This window comes from Danio rerio, chromosome 17 (genome assembly GCF_049306965.1).
Source record: "Danio rerio strain Tuebingen ecotype United States chromosome 17, GRCz12tu, whole genome shotgun sequence".
In the NCBI taxonomy this organism is placed as follows: Eukaryota; Metazoa; Chordata; class Actinopteri; order Cypriniformes; family Danionidae; genus Danio; species Danio rerio.
The window spans coordinates 39,343,567-39,360,868 of NC_133192.1; positions in this window are offsets into that span (position 1 = coordinate 39,343,567).

Genomic DNA, 17,302 nt, shown 5'->3' on the forward strand with positions numbered 1-17,302 from the left:
CTTAACTACTGTTTGGGGTGAGTAATATTTCATTAATTTTCCTTTGGCTTAGTTCCTTTATTAATAAGGGGTCGCCACAGCAGAATGAACCGTCAACTTATCCAGCATATATTTAAAACAGCGGATGTCCTTCCAACAGCAACCCAGAACTGGGAAACATCCATACACACTCATTCACACACACTCATACACTACGGCCAATTTAGTTTATTCAATTCCCCCATAGCACATGTTTTTGGACTGTAAGCGAAACCAGAGCACCATGAGGAAACCCACTCGAACACGAGGAGAACATGCAAACTCCACACAGAAATGCCAACTGACCCAGCCGAGGCTCAAACCAGCAACCTTCCTGCTGTGAGTAAACTGTATGCATGTATTTATTATATTTGAATCGTACTTTTTAAATGATGGCAGAAAATATTTGTTCCTAGCCTGTTTTGCTATAATATATATAATTTGTACACTGTATTTGGTTTTAGGTTCCACGGCAACACATCAAACTTCAATTCAAAGAAGAGAAGGAGGCTGCGTCTGAAATCACATATAATACACAAGACATGTCACTCGTATATATTTTGAAAGGGGAAAAGTGTAACGTCAATATGGCGAATGAAGCCCCATCTTTTAGTAAAGGAGTCAATTATTGATCGATATAGACCGACAATTCTCTGGGGAAGGAGCTCGGCCTAGATGTGAGTTTCTGCAGATTTTGTGATTTGAATTTTTAGAAATGAAACTAAAGAGACTATTGTTGTTTAATGTTATTATTCAATAATATGAAATTTAATCATAGGCTTGGCAAGCAATTTTGGAGAATTTAATGTTTCCCCTTTCAAACAGAACGCATACTGCTCAAGAGGCATTTCAAAGATGACCGCTGACAAAAATGACTTACCTTAAAGAGACTTTAGCCCCTATCACACATACAAACCTCACCGGAAAATTGCCAGAAGGTCTGAATCTGTGAACAGGCCCTTTTTGAAAATACCGGCAAATTTGTTCTGGCAAATTTTTGGAAAGAGAAGTTGTAGCATTACCAGTAATTTGGCGGAATGTTGCTCTGTGTGAACGCAGAAGGAAAATTGCCAGAAAGAGCGTGTTCATATCTAGAATGCGCTGATGTGAGTACATGTCGTGCTGCATAAAATATATGCTGGATAAGTTGGCGGTTCATTCCACTGTGGCAAACCCCCATTTTAATAAAGGGACATCTTTTAAATGTGTTTTTGATCAAAAACCAACCCCAATCTTGTAACTCTTTAATCTTTTAAATTCCTTTTACCTCAGGTCTGTGCTAATCCAGCAGGCAAGTGGTAAACAGGTGCTCAAGGGGCTCGCCATCCATAAATATCCCGTCTCCCATTCACACCCGTCTCCCAAAGGATGAATTCAGAGCCGCATGTTGGCCCAAAAGCACGTGTGTCACCCTCAGTCCACACTCCACCCATCAAACACGCCCAAACCAGGCCATCAAACACGTGCTTGAGTGATTCATGTGGGAACATCTGCATTATTAAACGCTTTTTCAAGATGACTGCGGATTTTCATGACATATTCTAGGTGTGGTGAAGCATTTATGCTCCTAATTAGGAGATTAGAGGATTTTCCTTGAAAATGTATATTTATGAATAAAATATGAATGCTGTTTCACCTCTATGTCACCACCATATAGTTGCTGAAAACATTTGATATGTTTTTTTAACAAAAATAAATCTAAAATGAAATTAGAATTAACATTGGATTAAGAACTTGCTTGGCAAAAAGCTAAAATATACTTTTATTAGTAATTGAAATATAAATGATTGTTATTAAAAACATGAAAGTATATATTTTAATATAGTAAATATTTTAAAATTAAATTAAATTAACTAAAGCCTTTTCCAAAATAAAATGATTAAGTAAACAATGTAAGCTAATGCCGAATATTGAAAACAACTAATTAAAAGTGTATTGTAATTTTATTATTCACATCTGTTTCTCTTTTATTTACGCTCTTGAATTCTTGGGACCTTGATCTTTGATAAAAAAAAAAAAAACTTTTTATATTTCATACAAAGCAACATAATTTATGGATTGTTTAATGCTAAGAGTGTCATTCTAAAACTGTGGGAATCAGATTATATTCCTCAATTTAAGACATGGTTAACTTATCTCACTTAAATATTGCACATCAAAAGAGTCTGGTATAGAGTCCGGTATAGAGTTATTAATAATCTTGATAAGTTTTACAATATATGGCAACCATTCCCCGATCACCTGGATCAATATATTGCTAATTCTGAGCAGCAGTGTAGTGCTCACTACTTCTACTGACTGCCTCTTTGTATTTTCATTGACACCATTTATATGCCTCAATTGGTTTTTTAATAATACGGTAACTTAATTTTTATATATAGTTTTTATTTTAATTATTCTTATTACCATTATTTTCTTTGTATTGCCATGCTTATATCGTGTATTTTTATTGTTGTTGTGTTGTTTGGTAATTATTGAAAAATGTAAAACTAATAAAAACACTTCCTAAAAAAAAATTTTTTTTTTTTATTTATTTATTCTTAGCATTTTTAGTACTTTGAGATTATTGTCGGTTCAAGGTTTCATAATGAATTTAAACATTTAATAATGAAAATAATCATGCATCCCATATGTACAACTGTCAATTAAAATATATATTGTATAGTGAAAAACAATGCTAAAATACTGCTGGTTATTTGTTTTTTTAAAGGTGGTTGCTATTTCAGGGTGGCTAGTAAAGAAAAACTCGATGGTATTCTCCTTTAAAAATCTGCCCATAAACAACAACTAAAATCTACACAAAAAATGAGATGTTTGCTGCTCATTTAAATTACTTATTTAAAATGAGCTAAAGCAGCACGATTCTTAAGATTTCTTTTGAGACAACTTAATTGTTTTATGCTCAATCCACTTAATCGTTAATAGTTACTGTAACTTAATTTAATTAAATAAATAAATAGCATTTTTTTTACATTGTAAGCTGGTTTTCTGGTATTAGCTTGTTTAAATTAGTCTCTTAGAGGTGTGAAGTTAACTCAAACCATTTGGGAAAACCGATTGCAACAAATCAGTTAAGTTCCAAACTGTACCTAATGAGTACTGTGAACTTAATCAATTTGAGTAAACGAAGCAATTTGAGCACAGTAAAACCCAATAAATGAAAAAAAACTCAAACCAACTGAGTACTGTAAAACCCAATAAGTTAAGGCAACTCAAACTATTTGAGGAAACCGATTGCTACAAACCATTTGAGTTAAAAAACTAATCTATATGAGTACTGTCAACTTACTCTATTTAAGTTGAAATAATGAGGTATTTATAGGTACCTTCGACACTGAATTCAATTTTTTTTTCAAATGATTGGAATTAACTTTCAGTCAATTTTGAGTTAACTACACTCATTTCATTTGATAAAGTTGACTGTTGGGTTTAACATTGTATGGATGTTTCCAAGTAACTGCAGCTGGAAGGGCATCAGCTGTGCAAAACAAATGCTAGATAAATTGGCGGTGTATTCCTCTGTTGCGACCCGTGATCAATAAAGGGACTAAGCTGAAGGAAAAAAAATGAATGAATGAAATGAGTCTCTTCTCCTGCATATCTAGCTAAAAAAATAACTGGTTCTTAATATGGTGTAATTCCACAGCAAATGCAATATATCCTGAGAGCAAATTCAAGACTTAAGTGCAACCACTGGCATAACTACTATAGCATATGCAAATGCGAATAAAAATCTGGAAGTACTGAAGCAGAACTTGTCTATTATTGTATTAAAGTGGTTGTGGATATCATTGACTGCTGGTCCCTTAGACCGAAGGAGAGCGCTGGATATCAGGCCTCTTAAACAGTGTCTACAGTTAAACAGGGAAAAGAACTGCAGGTGTCTGCGGTGACCGATAAGGCAGACAAGAAAACAGACTCTATATTATCTCCCATTAGTCTCCAAGCGACTCAACCAAACTTTACTATCAGACATTTGCAGGCCAGAACAGGAGCAAGAGATGAACTCGAACTTTCATACACAAATGGCAAATAAAGAAAAAATTACTAACTGCACTGCTGGACAAGTATATAGATTAGACAAATATGTTATTGATGTTATTCATTTATTCATTTTCATTCAGCTTAGTCCCAGTATTGATCACGGGTTGCTACAGCAGAATGAACCTCTAACTTATCCAGCACATGTTTAACACAGCGTATGCCCTTCTAGCTGCAACCCAGTACTGGAAAACATCCATACACACTCATTCACACACATATACTATGGCCAATTTAGTTTACTCAATTTACCTATAGCGCATGTCTTTGGACTGTGGGGAAAACTGGAGCACCTGGAGGAAACCCACACGGACACGGAGAACATGCAAACTCCACACAGAAATTTGTCCAGTTGTTGCTGTATTATTTATTATTATAATTTGTTTTTCTTTCAAAGTGTATTAAGTTATTTTGAGTTTACATATTCTTCTTCTTGTATTTTTTTGCTAATCTGAAATTGTGAAACCTTTGTCAATTTGTGTGAAAATGTTTAAATTAAAAATGTCAAAAATACAAAATGTTTTCTAACAGCACATGTTAGACAAAACACTCTTTTAGCAATTTATTGTAAGGATTTACTAAAGAAACACAGTGAAACATTAGCACTGAAAAGGTGTGGACAGTTATTTTTGTGGCTGACCTTAACATGCTTCTCTTTCACACGCTAAATTAATGGGAGGAAAGTCTTAAAGATTTATTAAAGTTTGCTGTAGTCAGTTTACTGGCATTAGCGCCATTATTTACAAGAAAAAGTGTTGACTCATTTTGTGGCTGTGTTGTTAACAGATCACCTGCGCTTGATTATCATCATCTCTGTTTGCAACCAGATTTACACAATTCATTATGGAAATGAGCTGCAGCTTGTGCATTTTCGTGTTTTTTTATTGTCAGTCGATCACTTTCAGAACTTTCCACTCCCGTCTGAACTTTTATTGGATTGTGGTCTTGTAAATTTGCCACGTTTTGAACAATCTATGTACTGCATACCCTATACTGATTTTTGCTGCTTGTTCAAACTACTTATTTAAAAGAGCTGAATCGACCCAATTCTTAAGGTATTTTTGGGACAACTTAATTGTTTTATGCTGTATCTGCTGAAAAAAGAAAACTATAAAGTTAATGTAATTGATTTGTGTTGGTACAACATGAAGGAATTGTGCGGAACCCAGCAGTTTATTCACTGTAAAAAAATGCTGTTTCCACACAATTGATTTGTGTTGGGATAACTTAAAGGAATAAAATTAACTTGTTAACTATTGCTGATTTGATTGAACATAAAAAGATAAAGTTGTCTCAAAATACCTCAATAACTGTGTTTCAGTTGATTTTAAACAAGTAGTTTGAATACTTGAAATACGCATAAATGTTATAAAGATGTTTAAACAGTGTAACTACAATGTAAATACAATGTAATTACAATGTTAATACAATGTTATTACATTGCACATATGATGTAATGACATAGTATATACATCCAAATTTAAAGTTTATAATTACATATTGAATGTGTACTGTGAATATGTATATAACTATAACACACAAATACAGTATATGAAATATCTGAAAACACATTTACAATATCATCATGGATGTAATTACAATGTTTTAACAATGTAATTACAGTATTGTTACATAGTAACAACAATGTAATGACATAGTAATTACATCCAAAATAAAATGTTGTAGTTACATATGTACTCCGTGTACTTGCGAATAAATACACAAATACTGTAGATAAAATATACAAAGAAACATTTAAGTTTATAAATATTATCTAGGATGTAAATACTATGAAATAGCAATGTAATAACAATGTAATAACATAGTAATTAGGTTTATAATTGCATGCGTACTGTGTATAATTACTTTGTATTGACCTTATTCTAAAATGCGGAAGTGCGCCTGTTTTCGCGATTGTCATAGAACTTCCGTTTCAGTCGCCTATGGAAGAAATTACTAGGAATAATAAACGGTAAAAAACGGTCAAACTACTTGCTCTACAAACAAACGTTTGCATGACTATACAGACCAAGTAGAATAATATAACAAGGAAATATCAGTTTGCAACATCAAACAGCGAAACGAGCAGTTTTTAATGTCTAAAAATGAATGGAAGTGAATGAGACTGGAAGTCTCGTGCCAAAAAGATTCAAATGGCTGCGCCCGCTCGTCGGCGAAGAATAAGGTGAATATTTCATCTACAGTATTTTTGTGTTTATACGTAAATATACGGAGTACATATGTAACTGCAAACTTTTCTTTTGGATGTAATTACTGTGTCAATACCTTGTAATTACATTGTGATTACATTGTAACTCATCCAAGATTTACAAACGTGTTTGTATATTTCATGTATATTTTCATGATTGTGATCGTTGCTCACTTGATCATTCTCATTAAACCTGCATTTGGATCTGCACTCCCTTGTTAGCCTCCTCATTCACACTACATTAACGTTCTCTCCATTAAAAACTAATCTTCATGCTGCACTTTATGTTTGGTGCCGGAGAACAGTCACCTTCTTTCTTTGATTTGATTGGTCATTTCATTCACTGAGTGTAGTTAAACTACCTAAAAGCAGAACAGACAAAAAATGTGACTTAAAAAAAAATTTGACATCCTAACAGGGCGAACCGGTGGCTCAGTGATTAGCACTGTCACCTCACAGAATAAAAGTCGCTGGTTCAAATCCCGACTGGGCCAGTTGGCATTTCTGTGTGGAGTTTGCATGTTCTCCCCGTGTTTACATGGGTTTCCTCTGGGTTGCAGCTGGAAGGGCATTTGCTGCGTAAAACATATGCTGGATAAGTTGACGGTTCATTCCACTTTGGTGACCACTGATGAATAAAGGGACTAAGTTGAAGGAAATGAATGAACGACGTCCTAACAACAAACACAGCATCACAAATACCAAATATCGAGGAATAAGTAAAAACAAAATAAAACTTGTCCACAGTGGCAGTTATTACAGCCTTTATCCCAAGAACCTTTTGTGCTCTGGAAAAATCTGATGGATGGTATTTCCTTCTTCACAGATGCCAAATTAAGAAAGAGCGTAACCGCAAAAGCCACTTGTCATACTTCAGCTTCACTCGAAATGGATTGTGAGGAATGTCAAAATCATCCCTTGGTATCTGACTTGACTTTCGGCCTAAGATAACAGAGCACTGACCTCCACACACACATACACACACACAGAGCGCAGTGATGGGAAGATGTGCTCAGTTTTCCAGCGCTCCTCCTCAGAGACTTTCCTCCTCTCTGAAGTATATTTGTTTTATCTAATCAGAGCTACTTTATTTAGCCGGTGTGCTTACGCATTGTTCAGGCCTTTGCTAAATCATTGTTTTTCTAAGTTCAAGTGGAAAATGAATGCTTTCGGTCAACTGAATGGGTAGTATTAATGCAAAAAGTCAAAGGAGAAGAGTTAGGAAAAGATCCTCATCTTATTTTGATGATCAAAAGTATTTTCCAGCAACTAACAAGATAATATAAGCCTTCAAACTGTGTTTAAGAGGGAATTCTTTGACTAAATTTTTTTATTTGGTTTGTGTGTCTGTGTGTGTGTGTTGTGAACGGGCTGACAAAGGAGTGCTGATCCAAATGCAGGTTTATTTAACAGAATGGTCTGACAAGCAACGGTCACAATCAGGAGCAAACATATGTATGCAAGTGTAACAGGATTATTTCAAGCTTATTGATTTCACTATATTTTCCTCCTGTTTAATTACTGTTCATTTAAAATAGTTATGTGTTTACAATATAAATGTAAAAAGAGTCTGTAAAGTAACAGTGATTTCACCTCTTTCCCCCTTTGGGTTAACTTCAAGGTGGTATAGTCCAAGCAGCCATACCTGTTCCACTATTGTTTGAGCGGTCTTTTCCACCTTTACCCTGAACTAAGGAGGTATGCTCTACCTGTTCCATTTTGAACATAGCACCGGTCATAATTAACACAAACAAATACATATTTAAGTTTAATCATTTGTTGTATTTACTGATGTAAAAACTATTTGTTATAGTGTAGAATGTTATTTTTGTTGACAGTGTGTATTTAATGCTATGAGCTGAAGCTGGCGATCTGTCTAAATCACAATAACATTCTCTGAGCAGGTGCAATTTTGATTTTTATTTTGACGATGCAATATGTGGATTGTCACAGTTCATATGCTGGTTTTTGTAATTGTGAGAGCTAGTTTTCTCTTTCCCTTTCCTGTCTTTGCGTCCTATCGCGGCGCCTCTCGCTCGTTTCCTCCATCTTTCATTCACCTTCCCTTTTTCTTTTCCATCTTTACCTTGAACTAAGGAGTATGTATTTATTGAGACAACGGCGGCTGGTCAGTAGCCCAATCCGAAACATTTAATAACACCTTAATAATATTTCGCCAAACAGTCCAGGAAACAGTAGGAATGCGGGGACACACAGTCAGATATTTCGCCGAACAGATCCGCCACTTTTGGCGCTCATAAACAATCATGAAGCCCTCGTGCTGCAGGAATAAGGAGGTCTGCTGAAGGCGCGCAGCTGTCATGCAGTGAGGGGTTTTCGTCTTTAATAAGCTACGGCAGTTTGCGTTCACTGAACAGTAAGAATGATTAATAAATCCATATGAAACAGTCCCTTAAAAGTCACGTCTCGCTTTCAGTTTCGGGCTTAGGCGCGTTTTGCACTCACACTGCAAACAAACCGCGCCAAAGCCCAAATAAACTGCGCTCAGGCCCACCTCTTCCAACCGGGCCAGGGCCGGCCAAGTGAACCGTGCTTGAGCCCGATTCAGCGCACTCACACTTCTAAAATGATCTGGGAAACGGGCTTGGGCACGGTACGGATGACATAGTGTGAGTAGGCCCTAAAAGTATGATCGCCAGACCTATGGTTTCTGTGCAGTCTTGCCAAAAGTGCCAGGAGTAAAATGTTACTATTTACCCCACCTGTGGGGCAAGTTGTAACAGACAGGGGGTTAGTTATAACACATGCTTAAAAAGGCAGATTACACACAATTCATTCCTAGCTCAATTAATTTTTTTATTCTACATAGCACAGTATATTTATTTATTTATTGGAATATTATTATCTATCTATCATCTTTATATCATCTCTATCTATCTATCTATCTATCTATCTATCTATCTATCTATCTATCTATCTATCTATCTATCTATCTATCTATCTATCTATCTGTCTGTCTGTCTGTCTGTCTGTCTGTCTGTCTGTCTGTCTGTCTGTCTGTCTGTCTGTCTGTCTGTCTGTCTGTCTGTCTGTCTGTCTGTCTGTCTGTCTGTCTGTTTGCTTTGTTATACACTTTCTTTCTTAAAAAAAGCAGCTGTATGGTATCGTTTGTAAACTCTGTTACATTTAACAGGATAACAGAGTAATATTTTACCAGAGTTACAGAGTTGAAATGTTTTATCTTTAAATACTAAGAGAACATGACACTAATGGCATTATGATTAAACGACTATAAAAACGAGCCACTGTATGATCAGAGATAATTTTTTTTCTTTTTTGAAATTGTGGTAAGTTTTGGCATTTCTCTAATGAATGGTACAAATCGTATTATTTGCGTAGTAAGCAGCTATTCAGTATGTTTTAGCTGTTGTTATAGTGTACACTTTATGTGAAACCATTGGTTTCTGAAATGAAAAGGAACACCTACTGAGTAATAAAATGATAGATTCAAATAAAATGCAACTTGTTACTCTTTTTCATGTGCCCTCCGGCCATCAAAATGGGTCATTAAAAGTTTGTTGGAATTATAAAACAAAAGTATGTCTTAAAATTATGTGGTAACATTCTGCCTTTCAGTTTTCCCCTCAAAAATTGCATGGTTGTATCTGCCAGTAATCAATGGTATTGATTCTTCTGAGGAAAGAAATCAGACAGTGAGAGTCAAAACTTAGAATTACAAAGAATAAATTCTATAAGATACACTTAGAATACTGACTTTTCTTTCAATTCCATGTTTACAGTATTTCCTCAGAAGTTGTATGTTCCAAATCAGAATTTATATGTCACACTTCTGACTTGTTTTTTTAATAATTGCAAGAAAAAGTCAGAATTATGAGAGTTTCAAAAAAGCTACTGTTACCATTTTCATTCTTTAAATGCAAGTGCATGCATGCTGTCAAAAACCTGTTCACTTCCATAACTTGAAGTATTTAAAAAAATATATCTATCCATCCATCCTACCATCCATAAAGTAAATGAAATAAAATGGCAAATGACCTTTTTCCTCTTTAGATGCCAGTTCTGATTTTTTCTTTTCCAAATGAGACTTTGGCTAAAAAGCTTCCCGCAGAGATAACTAAGAACAATATTGCTTTTTTCCACAGTTGAGGCAACTGTTCTTTCTTCTCATACGGGATATGAGATCACTTCCACCATGTCTCAGACTGAACCTGTCCAGAGATGCACTTTGTCAAAGAAGCATGCGAACGCCTACACAAGAGTCCCGAAACTAGACATATTCAAACCAAACAGAGGAATAACAGGTCTTTCCCTCAAACACACAGACGCCAGAGTCACATTTGTCTCTACGCAGGACAAACAGTGTACAGTCTTCGGGTTTGGTTTAAGAGAGTACATCACGGTTCACATCTGTAATTTTGCCTTTGAAGAAACATATAACTCACAGAACTCAGAAACATACAGAAGCATTTAACTCAGTGGGAAAAAGTTTGAATAGACCAGTACAGCAAAAGAAAAAGTACTAACAATAAAAAACTATATATATATATATATATATATATATATATATATATATATATATATATATATATATATATATATATATATATATACTGTATATATATACTGTATGTATGTATATATATATATATATATATATATATATATATATATATATATATATATATATATATATATATATATATATATATATTTATATATATATACACAAACACTGCCCACTTTATTAGGTACACCTTACTACTACCGGGTGGGACCCCCTTTTGCCTTCAGAACTGCCTTAATCTAATTAAGATCATAGATTCAACAAGGTGCTGGAAATATTCCTGAGATTTTGGTCCAGATTGATATGATAGCATCACGCTGTTGCTGCAGATTTGTCGGCTGTACATCCATGATGGGAATCACCATTTCACCACTTCCCAAAGGTGCTTTATTGGAATGAGCTCTGGTGACTGTGGAGGCCATGCCACATGCAAAGACACTTAAATCACCTTCAGGTACACCTAATAAAGTGGCCGGTGAGTGTACAATTATTTAAATTATTTTATTAATATTAATCAACAATTCAATCACTATTTTATTTTACTTTATTTTATTTTATTTTGTTTTATTTTGTTTTATTTTATTTTATTTTATTTTGTTTTGTTTTGTTTTATTTTATTTTATTTTATTTTATTTTATTTTATTTTATTTTATTTTATTTTTACATAAGCTTCCATGTAGGTAATATACAGGCATACATAAAACGTTCTTTTTAAGCTGTAAAATCTTTTTAACTAAATAAAGCAAGTAATTCTCCCTACAATATAATTTGGGTGCTCTAAATGAAGGTTACGACCTACATGCTTGTAATTTTGCCTGGCGCGGAATGAAGGGTTTTGCAGTATTCAGGGAACCAAATGAGTTTTAAGAAAGATGCTGTGATTGATTTAAAGGTTATAAGAACATGTAGGCTCTCATTTACAACATTATATAACCAACCACAACCACGGTGATCGTAAATGACAAGATTAACAATTTGTACATGTGTGTATCCGAGCATACATGAGAGTTCATGCATGTACCATATAAAAATGATGCATAAAGCTGTCTAGTCCTGTTAAACTGACAGTCTGGCCTGGGGAAAAGCGTCACTCATAGCTCTCACTGCCCTACTTTTAGCTAGATCAAACTGCACTGCAAAAATGCTTTTCTTATTTAGATTTGTAGATGTTTCTAGTCCAAATATCTAAAAATCTAAGTAAGAAAATAATTTTTTTGCCGTGCAGTACGATCTAGAATGTGTTATTTTAAGTAACAATATGGCAAAATTAAGTGGGTTCTTCCTTAAAACAAGCTAAATAATCTGCCAATGGGGTAAGCAAAATAATCATGTTATTCGTTGTGACATTTTAGATATTTTGCTATCTAATTCGCTTAATTTTACCATTTTATTTCTTAAAACAAGAAAATATTTTTGCTTTTCTAGGAAATGCTTCTTGATTTAAGATTGTTTAAATATTTGAACTAGCAATGCAGTTTACATGCAGTACAGGCAGTACAGGCAAGATCTGCAGGCAGTGGTCAAAAAGGAGCTTAAAGGTAATCCAAAAAAAGTGGTCAAAAATACAGGCAAGCGGTCAGGTTAGGATGCAAAGAATCAAAACAAGGCAATAATTAAAGCATGCGAAAACAAACAAGGAAAACTGCTTCATAATATATGTGGGAGAAACAAGACTCAGTCAAGTGTTAGTGAAAGTGAGTGGTATATACTGTATGGTCCATTTATTCAATGGAGATTGGCTACTGTTGCGCCTGTGTGTGAGAGTCTGGATCATCGTCAGCTGTGGCAGGGGTTGATTGGTGCAGAGTTCTGGGAATTGTAGTTTGGTAGGGATACCGAAAACACAGCTGGTGATCACAAGACAAATATTAAAGTAAAAAAAAAGCTTTTTTTATGTTGTTTTAACTTATTTTATTAATTTATTTTAAAACATGTTTTTAAAGATTTGCAATGACAAAACAGTGGATGGATGTCTCATGCCATCATATACGATAATACAGCCATCTATTAATATAATCGTCCATCGGCTAGTAATTCAAGTCTTTTGTGAAGGGTAAAATAAAAATCTTTGTTATGTTCAAACGCACAGATCACATAAAACTACAAATCCATCATTATATGGACTACAAGATCCAGTCATGCACCACACACACTCACATACACCAGTTCCTGATCCTGACTAATTGCCAACACACAGCCAGAGAATAGCCAAAGACTGATAAGTTGGACTATTTATACAGCACAAACACACACATTGTTGCTGAGTCTTGTTATCTGTTTCTGTGACATTACAATGCGTTTTCCTTGCCTTGTCTCGCCGGTTTTGAGCCTTGCTTTTTTGTTTGTTTTATTGTTTATCCCTGTTTGTTGCCTGCCTTCTGACTACTCGCCTGTTATTTTGACTATGAATCTGGATTTGCCTGTATAACTGTTTGTTCCTGTGTTAACCGTTGCTTGCCTGACCATTCTGCTAAAAAAACTGCATTTGGATCCGCACCCCTGCTGTCAGTGTCCCATCAAATGATAGTTTTTTAGAAAAGCATTTTTTGCAGTGTGTATATCACTCTGAACAGGAAACACTTGAACATTTTCAATCAGCATATGTACATGGATGATTCTATAACTGAAGATATATTTTTGGATTTAAAAAATATTATTTTTCAAGAATCTTAGTAAAAACCCATTCAGTTCTAATAATTCAATGTTTGCCAACACAAGTCACTTCACTGCAAAAAATTACTTAGATTTTTTGTCTTGTTTCTAGTCTAAATACCTAAACATGATTAAATCAAGAAGAATTTTTTAGACAAACAAAACATAATTTCTTGTTTTAAGAAATAACATGCCAAAATAAAGTGAGTTTTTCCTTAAAACAAGCAAAATAATCTGCTAATGGGGTAAAAAAAATCTTATGTCAAAAGGAAAAACAAAATTATTTTGTTTACCCTATTGGCAGACTATTTTGCTTGTTTTAGGGAAAAAACTCCTTTAATTCTGGCATATTATTTCTTAAAACAAGACATTCATTTTTGGAAAATTTTTAGAAAATGCTTCTTGATTTAAGATTTTATAGATATTTGGACTAGAAACAAGACAAACAATCTAGGTAAGAAAAGCATTTTGCAGTGTTCCTTTTTTTAATTATAACTTTAAAAAGGGACTTTTTAGTATTGTCAACTCTGTTCTGTTTAAGATATTGGCATTAACAGAGTTGACAACGGTTCCTGTATTTAACATAGTTGTGAGATAATTCGCTTAGTTAAAAAAAAAAATGCTTCTCTGCAAAAAAGCGATTAGTCACTTAAAAAATTAGTAAACCCGTTGCAACTGGTCAACAGTTTGCTTAACCTACTTATAATTATGCAACATTTATTTCAGAATTTTAAGGCAACAGGTTTATTCACAGTCTCATTTTTTTTCTAAGGTAACTATTGCTTTAAAAGCAATAGATCTTCTCGCATTTTTAAAGCAATTTCAAATCTTTGTTTTTGTTTTGTAACAAAATTGATACACAATTTATGAAGACACATTTTTATGAGATAAAACCATTTTTTTTTACTATTTAATGTTTTAAAATTGCCATTTGGACTTTTATAAATAATATATTAAATAAAATATTTTAATAATACATTAGGCTGAAAATCACATAAGCTCATACCAAATAAATCAGGATTTTTATCAATTTAAAAAACATGAAAGATAGAAAATGAGGAGTGCAGATACAAAAACCTCTTAGTGCCGTCTGAAATTTCCATAGAAAATTAACATTTTTCTCAGCCTTCTTTGTTTATGTTGAGTTATTTCACTTTAAAGACCGTGACAAGAACTTATCCTTTGCCATAAAAGTGATATTACTAAACACACACAGGAGTCTGCTGAAAATGCTCCTTTTAGAATAAAATTTCAGTCGGCATGTAGAGGTTTTTGCATCTAAACCCTTCATATAATATATTGCTAGATAACACCTTGCAATCGATGGCAATGAGTGACACATTATTAAAACAGACACCTAAACATTCAGATATTGTCTATTTGCATACATACATCTACGCATGGGGCCAGTAACCTGGTCTCAATACTGATGGTCAGCTGCTTCTTTTCTCAAGATATTTGGCATACTGATGACTTTTCTTCTCTTGCCAAATGTCCACGGCCTGTTGGACAGATAGCAGGCTGAAACATGGACAGCTGGCCTCTTGCAGGCCTTCGATCCTTGATGTCTGGCGTTCTGTGGGTTTCGGTGAAAGAGGCTGGTGTGATTCTCCAGCAGGGCAGGGCAGATGGAGACGCCGCTCATGCCAATCCAGAGCAGCTGACGGAGTGAAAATACTGTTGTTTCTGGCCAGAGCTGACTATAGTGTTTTTTATTTTCATCTTTCTTTCATTCACTTTGTCATAACTGTTTCAGTTACTTTTATTTTTGTTTACTTTATTACAGTAAATAAACGAGTGATGTGGTGGCTCAGTGGTGGCCCAGTGTGGAGTTTACATGTTCTCTCTGTGTTGGCGTGGGTTTCCTCCATGCTCCGGTGTCCCCCACAGTCCAAAGACATGCTCTGTAGGTGAATTGGATGAACTAAAATTGGCCGTAGTGCATGAGTGTGAATGTGAGAGTGTATGGATGTTTCCCAGTACTGGGTTGTGGCTGGAAGGGCATCCGCTATGTAAAACATGCTGGATAAGTTGGCGGTTCATTTCACTGTGGTGACCCCTGATAAATAAGGAACTAAGCCGAAGGAAAAAAAATTGAATGAATGAATATACAGTGTGTGTAGTTAACATGTACATACTCAAGAAAATACTGGGGTATAGCCACCTTTTCCTGCATGTGACTACTACATTTTAAATCATGGTTTGAGAAACTTCCATTGAAAAGGATTTTATTTTGCTTTTCAACAAAGACAAAAGTAGGACAAGAGAAAAGAAAAGACAAAATGACTACAAAATGACAGGAAATGGTTTTGCATAAATACAGCAGGTCTAACAATAAACATGAGAGAACAATACAAAACGAAAGCACAAAGAGAGATTAAATGAAGCATCTGGGATGAACCATCACACAATAGTAGCGTTTCAGGTGTTTTTGGGGAGAAATGAACGCCGTGTACTCCGGACCAAAGAAGAAAACAATGATCCAGACTGTTACCAGCAACAACTCTGAAAGCCAGGGTCTGTCATGGTATGGAGCTGTGTCAGTGCCCCTGGCAAAGGTAACTTGCACTTCTGTAATGGCTCCATTAATGCTGAAAAGTACATAGAGATTTTGGAGCACAATATGCTGCCTTCTTTTACAGGGACGCGCATGCATATTTCAACAAGACAATGCAAAATTAAATTCTGGCTGTGGAGGAAGAGGATACAGGTACTTGACTGGCCTGCCTGCAGTCCCGACCTGTCTCCAATAGAGAATGTGGGGCGCATTTTGAACCGCAAAATGCAACAATGAAGACCCTGTATTGTTGACTTGATTGCGGGAGGAATGGGACAAAAATGATGTCTTCAGTCTCCGAACGTCTTGTAAGTGTTGTGTAAAGGAATGGCAACATTACAAAGTGGTAAATGCTTTATTGTTTGACTTTTTTTTTTTTAAACATATCTCAAGATTCAAAATTGGAACATGTGATTTTAAAAATAAAAGCAATAAAAAAATCATGAGGAACAAATTTTAATAATGTTTGTTCAGTTGCCTGTAATGAAATACAAGTCAAAGTATATTTAGAAATCACTTTCTTTTTTTATTTTCGTTTTCCATACTGTGCCAACTTTTGTATATAAAAAGGACATTTTTAAAAAGGAGAGAAAATGACTAAGTATGGAAGTTTTTTCCTAACAAAATTAAAATGAAAAAACAAAAACAAATAGAAAGAAAAAAGTAAAATTGTTTTCTTTTAGTTTAATTCGATTGACATGGACTAAAAAAATAAACAAAAACTATGGGAAAAAGAAACAATAAATCTCTGGCTTATACTTAAACTTCTGTCACGTTTATCGAGCTATTTCTTCAGTAGCCATGACTCTGATTGTAAACTATGAATGTGGCCCGACACACAAATACACAGTTAAACACGAACACACTTATCACTTCTCCTCCACCACACAATTTTCTCTTCTAATCTAATCCGCCACAACACGGAGAGCAGGAAGAGGAAAACGATAGTTCTGGAAAGAAAATCTTTGTATCAGAAAATGCATGCGATGAGGTCAGAGTCGGGGTTGCTGTGACAACATTTCTGTCATCAGTCTCGAATCTAATCTACAGATGTGTTATGAAAGTGGTGAGATGGGCCAATTAATTGGGTGTCATTTCCTCAGTCTGCGGTGCGAGCGAGCGCTGCTCTTCTGACGACCCTCATTGTACACTTTGTTCTGTAGTGAAAGCGTTGAGGACAAAGACATGAGGTTAAAGATGGGTAACCAGCGGCCCCTGTTGGTCAGTAGTACAATGTGCACCAGAGACACGATGAACTCGGAAACAATCTGTACTGATG